Source organism: Podarcis liolepis (genome assembly GCF_965112155.1).
Source record: "Podarcis liolepis genome assembly, chromosome: 9".
NCBI classification, from domain to species: Eukaryota; Metazoa; Chordata; class Lepidosauria; order Squamata; family Lacertidae; genus Podarcis; species Podarcis liolepis.
Window position 1 is genome coordinate 72140570 of NC_139564.1, and position 6349 is coordinate 72146918.

At 42.3% G+C, this 6349-nt stretch overlaps 1 pseudogene across 1 annotated transcript; it reads right to left on the bottom strand.

Annotated features, from left to right (window-relative positions):
• Positions 1–2978: 2978 nt before the first annotated feature.
• On the bottom strand, positions 2979–3418 carry LOC310686667 (10 kDa heat shock protein, mitochondrial-like; annotated as a pseudogene). The gene has a single exon. The product of its transcript is annotated as a 10 kDa heat shock protein, mitochondrial-like (transcript).
• Positions 3419–6349: the final 2931 nt, after the last annotated feature.

The window sequence follows — 6349 nt, forward strand, 5'->3', positions numbered from 1 at the left end:
CGGGAGACAATGGATGAGTGTGGCTTGGTGGCTGAAGTCAAAGTGTTGGAAGGTTGTAGCACCTTCTGTTGTCTTTATCCATGGAGTTTTCTTAGCAGGGATACTGGAGTGGCTGGCCGGTTCCTCCTCCAGGTGGATCACGTTTGGTCAAAACTTTCCACTATGACCTGTCCATCTTGGGTGCCCTGCTCAGCATAGTTCATAGCTTCTCTGAGTTATTCAAGCCCCTTCGCCACGGCAAGGCAGTGATCCATGAAGGGGATCACCTTGCCAACAAAGGTCCATATAGTTAAAGCTATGGTTTTCCCAGTAGTGATGTATGGAAGTGAGAGCTGGACCATAAAGAAGGCCGATCGCCGAAGAATTGATGCTTTTGAATTATGGTGCTGGAGGAGACTCTTGAGAGTCCCATGGACTGCAAGAAGATCAAACCTATCCATTCTTAAGGAAATCGGCCCTGAGTGCTCACTGGAAGGACAGATCCTGAAGCTGAGGCTCCAATACTTTGGCCACCTCATCAGAAGAGAAGACTCCCTGGAAAAGACCCTGATGTTGGGAAAGGTGGAGGGCACAAGGAGAAGGGGATGACAGAGGACGAGATGGTTGGACAGTGTTCTCGAAGCTACCAGCATGAGTTTGACCAAACTGCGGGAGGCAGTGGAAGACAGGAGTGCCTGGTGTGCTCTGGTCCATGGGGTCACGAAGAGTCGGACACGACTAAACGACTAAACAACAAAAGCACCTTCTGTGGGTGTAGAGACTGATTTGGGAGAGATATGTTTTGGTCAGCTGGAGGCATCTGATTGTGCTCATGCAGATGCACCAGAGTGTTTCTTCTCTCTGCACTCCTTCCAGTGGTCATTCCTCCTCTGGTCACTGCTGTGGATAGACAACCTGACTATCTCCAGGCACTGGAGTCATCTGCAAGGAATTCCCACACGTTGCCAGCCTTTATGTCCTGTTTGCAGACATCTTTGTAACACAGAGTTGGTCTGCCAATGGGCCTGGTGCCTGCAGCCAGCTCCCCATAGAGCATTTGGGGATCCTGCCATCTTCCGTTCTGTGGACATGACCAAGCTGGGAATGTGGGCTTGAGAGAAAACATCTCTGTTTGAGACTCTGTCCTGCTATGTGATGCCCAAAATCTTCCTGATGAAGCGCAAGTGGAAGGCCGTGAGTCTCTCCTAGCAGTTCCTACGTGACTTTGGGCCAGTCATTGGCTCAAAGACTTTATTATTACAGTGGTACCTCTAGATACGAACGGGATCCGTTCCGGAGCCCCGTTCGCATCTAGAAGCAAACGTAACCAGCGATGGCACGTTTGCACACACGTGTGTCGCTTTTCACCGCTTCTGCGCATGCGCGTGACGTCATTTTGAGCGTCTGCACATGCGCAAGCGGCGAAAGCCGGAAGTAACACACTCTGTTACTTCCGGGTTGCCGCAGAGTGCAACTCGAACGTCCTCAACTTGAAGCGTATTCAACCCAAGGTATGAGTGTATTATTTGTAAAGCTGCTAAGCCTTATTACTATTTATAAATTTTTGTCCCACCTTCCTGTCAGAGGAGCCCAGGTGACAAATGGCCAAGCACTGAAACAATACCATGAAAAACAGAATTGTGTTGATGAACACTTTTATTGTGTAAATAATGTTGTCTTGTCTTGTCTTTTCCTCTTTTGATTTTTTTACTTTGTATCCTTGTCATTTCTTTATCTTTTTTCTTTTCCTCTTTTTTGTTCCTTTATAAATTTTCTGTTCTCTACATAATTTTCTTTTTCTTCATATGTAAAGAGATAGCATGCAATGTTTGTATAGATATGTAAATTTGTAATCAATAAAGAATAATTAAAAGAAAAACAGAATTTAAAAACCCTGTTTAAAACATATAAAAATGTCCACAACGCACTCACGTAGCCTCACAATGAATGCTTTCAAGGTTGCCAGACACAGTATTGCTCAACCTTGCAGGGTTGTTGTGAGGAGGGGGAGGGAATCTTGCATGCTGCCTTGAATTTCTTGGAGGAAAGATGGGCAATGAGACATACAGTGGTGCCTCGCAAGACAAAAAGAATCCGTTCCGCGAGTCTCTTCGTCTTGCGGTTTTTTCGTCTTGCGAAGCAAGCCCATTAGCAGCTTAGCGGATTAGCACTATTAGCGGCTTAGCGGCTTAGCAGATCAGCTGATAAGTGGCTTAGCAGCTTGGGAAAAGGGGGGGGAGGAAAAAACCCCCGCAGGAACTCGCAAGACATTTTCGTCTTGCGAAGCAAGCCCATAGGAAATTCGTTTTGAAGCACCTCCAAAATGGAAAACTCTTTCGTCTAGCGAGTTTTCCGTCTTGCGAGGCACCACTGTACAGAAAATAAATAAGAATTGCTAATATGGGGTCATGCTAAGCCAGCATAAGGCTTCCCAGGGAAACGAATGCTCCTCTTGATTGATTTAAGACTCCAGCAAAAAAATACTAAGGAATCAGTGGCGAGAAACAAATCTGACATTAGGATAAGGTAATTATTAGGTATTCACCACTGCCAGCTCCTTCCCTCCGTAATAATCGCTCAGCGCGTGTCAAGTGTCTGCCTTTACAAGACAAGTAAATTGGCTTAAAAGGGGGAAATTGCTTTTCTTTTATACGTACTGAAAAGAGAGGAGTGTGTGCTAGTGCGACTGACAAATGCAGAAACTGCAAAAACTCACTTTAATGGAGCTCACAATGACGGCACCAGCCAGCCTGCTGCTTTAATTATTCACCAGGTGAACTGGGTTTATTTTATTTTATTGCATAAGCGGAATGGAATGAATTCAGCAAATGTTGGCCCCTAAGGGGGTTCCAGGATCATTGCTGCTGTTGCATTCTAGGATCCTACCTGCCTATTGTTCTAGGATCCAAGCTTAGTACATAATAGATGGGAATTTCTTTCTTTTTTTCTTTTTGGCTATACACATTGTTTTATTTTGAAGTCACAATGATACTTGGTAATTTGGGAGAATTTGCATTTATTAGAAAATAAAGAAATTATTTACATAATGGAACAGAACCATTTGAGCACTTTTTGTGGAATGAAAACTTAATGATAACGGAGCAAGATGAACTGTTCAGTCCATGTATTTTCCAAGAATATCACCATCTCTAAATATGAAATAGTCCTTGTCATCCAGTACAACTTTTGTTCCACCATACTCTGGTAGCAGAACCTTCTCACCAACTTTTACACTAACTGGACGAATGTCTCCCTCCTTGCTCTTAGAGCCTGTTCCAACTGCCACACCAGTGGCTTGTAACACTTTTCCTTGTGATTTTTCTGGAATCACAATGCCTCCTTTAGTTACTGTCTCAGCTGCACACCTTTCCACCAATACAGGGTCGAAGAGGGGAATAAATTTTTAAAATGCCTGTCCTGCCATGGCGCGTGCTATACAAGGGCTCCCGCTCCCGCTACAAGGACTCCTTGCACCCCCTCCAGATGGGAATTTCTTAAAGGTGAAATGTTGAAGGCACAAATGCAGAGGATTCCAAAAGAAATAAAAGTGACTGGATGGCATGCATATTTATGGTATGATAAGGTCAAAGCACATAAAGCATTTAAAAATCATATTGTCAGGAAAGCATTGTTTAATGTCTGGATAAGATACAAGGATTTACTTGAAAATAAAACCCCAAGGTGGCTGTCACCGATGGAAGCGAAGGCGCAGAAAAAGCTCAATATGGAGGCCAAATGGCCGAAATATTGGGAAATTCTGGAACAAGAGGGAGACAGATTGAAATTGCAGAGTTTTGAAAAACTAAAAAATAAAGTGCGAGACTGGCTTCATTATTATCAGATAATGGAGGCATATAATTTGGACAAGAAAATTGGCTTCTAGGTGGAAAAGTCAAAATTGGAAACAGAACTGTTAGAACCCCAAACCAAGATTCTGTCAAAGATGTATAACTTGCTGTTGAAATGGAATACTCAGGATGAAACGGTGAAATCTGCTATGATTAAATGGGCACAAGATGTTGGCCATAACATAATGATGGCTGACTGGGAACAGTTATGGACCACAGGTATGAAGTTTACAGCATGTAATGCCTTAAGAGAGAATATTATGAAAATGATATACAGGTGGTACATGACACCAGTCAAGCTTGCAAAAATCTATCATTTGCTCGATAATAAATGTTGGAAATGTAAAGAAACTGAAGGCACATTCTTTCACCTTTGGTGGACGTGCCCAAGGATTAAGGCTTTCTGGGAGATGATCTATAATGAAATGAAAAAGATATTTGAATATACCTTTCTGAAGAAACCAGAGGCCTTCCTCCTGGGCATGGTCGGCCAATTGGTGCCAAAGAAGGATAGAACTTTCTTTATGTATGCCACAACAGCAGCAAGAATACTCATCGCGAAGTATTGGAAGACACAAGATCTACCCACCTGGGAAGAATGGCAGATGAAGGTAATGGACTACATGGAACTGGCGGAAATGACTGGCAGAATCCGAGACCAGGGAGAAGAAATGGTGGAAGAAGACTGGAAGAAATTTAAAGACTATTTACAGAAATATTGCAAAATTAATGAATGTTAGAATGATGTCAGAATGAAGTTAAGTGGTTTTAGCAGCACTGTTACAAAGGAGTATGTAAAAATGGTTTGTTAACAGGTGAGAATCCAAAGTTATAATATATTAAATTAAAGGATTAGGATAAAAACAAAGAGGGAAAGGATTTGCTGAATTAACTAACTGAACTGGAATACTGGAATACAAAAAAGGGAGGTGTGAGGAGCTCAGGGAAACAAGTAAATGAAAGACAAGACATGGAAAGATTGATTTGTTTTTAAACGTTTTTATTTTTCTGTACTTTGTATTTTTTCTTTTCTATTTTTTCTTTTTCTTATTTTTGTAACCTTTTTTGAAACTTTAATAAATATCATTTTTTTAAAAAAACACAAAAGAAATAAAAGTGAGAGGGAGCTGGATATGTTTAGGAGGAGACTGAGAGGAGTTACGATAGCTGCCTTCAAATATCTAAAGGGCTGTCACATAGAAGATGGAGTAAGCTTGTTTTCTCCTGCTCTGGAGGGTAGGAACTGAACCAATGGCTTCAAGTTGCGAGAAAGGAGATTCTGTCTAAATATCAGGAAGAATTTTCTGAAGGGAAGAACTGTTTGACAGTGGAACAGACAATCTCAGAAGGTGGTGGACTCTCCTTCCTTGGAGGTTTTTAAGCAGAGGTTGGATGGTCAGGGCTTCTTCAGGTGTATTGCAGGGGGGTTAGACTAGATGACCCTCAGGGTCCCTACCACTTATGCAGTTCTTTCACCTTCTTTTACATAGGCCTTCACAATATGAAGAGCTCTCTTTTTAACCAACCAGTATCCACTGATGTTGCATTCTGTTTTCTGGATATTTTAAATACTGATTTTATTATCTTTTGTATGTTGCAAGCCACCTTGATATACTCTATAAAAGTGCAAATGTTAAATATCTAAACTGCAGCACAGCTTTGGATGTTCGCTATAGATGGGCATCCTTGTATCAGCCTTTAACCACCTTGATCTCCAGTACAAAAAATATGGTTAAAGTCCATTAAGGGTAACTAATCTGCGTTAAATAGTCCTGGCTCCTCGCCTCAAGCTCTTCACCGACACGGGCCCAATTATATGGTGTTAATCATCATTCTACTGTCACTTCTCTTTTCTGAGCCTGCATGGATAGGAGGCATGGATGTTTTATTTATGTGTTATTTAAAACAACATTGATTAAAATTTCGTTTCCTTGGGTCAGGCAACAGAAAAGGGGGAATGAGCATGTCAGCCTGCTAATTATTTTCTTTGAGGAAGTGCCTTGCAGTCATATTTTAAGGGCCTAATCCTTGGCGTCTGTTTTGCTTAGCTCAGTGGTCCAGCCCCGCTCCCTGAAGATGGGAGATGGAGGTCAGGGAACAAAGGATGGCACAGGCATTGTCTTAATCTCCACCCTAAATATAATTGCTTCCTGATTCTTCCACACCTCCTTCCTTGGCCTGTTCTGGGAGATGGATTTTCCCAGGTGAAATTGCTTCCCATGTTTCAGTCAGCGGAGACAGGCTGGGGCCTGTGTCATTCCAGCTATGCATTAATAGACCTTCAAATAAGATTTCATAGCCTCAAATCAGATTATTTATATGGCTTGGGTTACTCCAGAGAGCAGAGATGGACGGATCATGGAAATGGAAAGGAGGAGGAGGTGGAGGAGGAGGAGAAGGAGGGTCACCGCAAAGGAGAGCTTTGCAAAATCGAACCAAATATCCCTGTAGACCAAAGCTGCTTTTTTTTTTTTTAGTGGGAAATGTGAGGCAAATGCTAATTTTGCTGATGTGGAGATTGT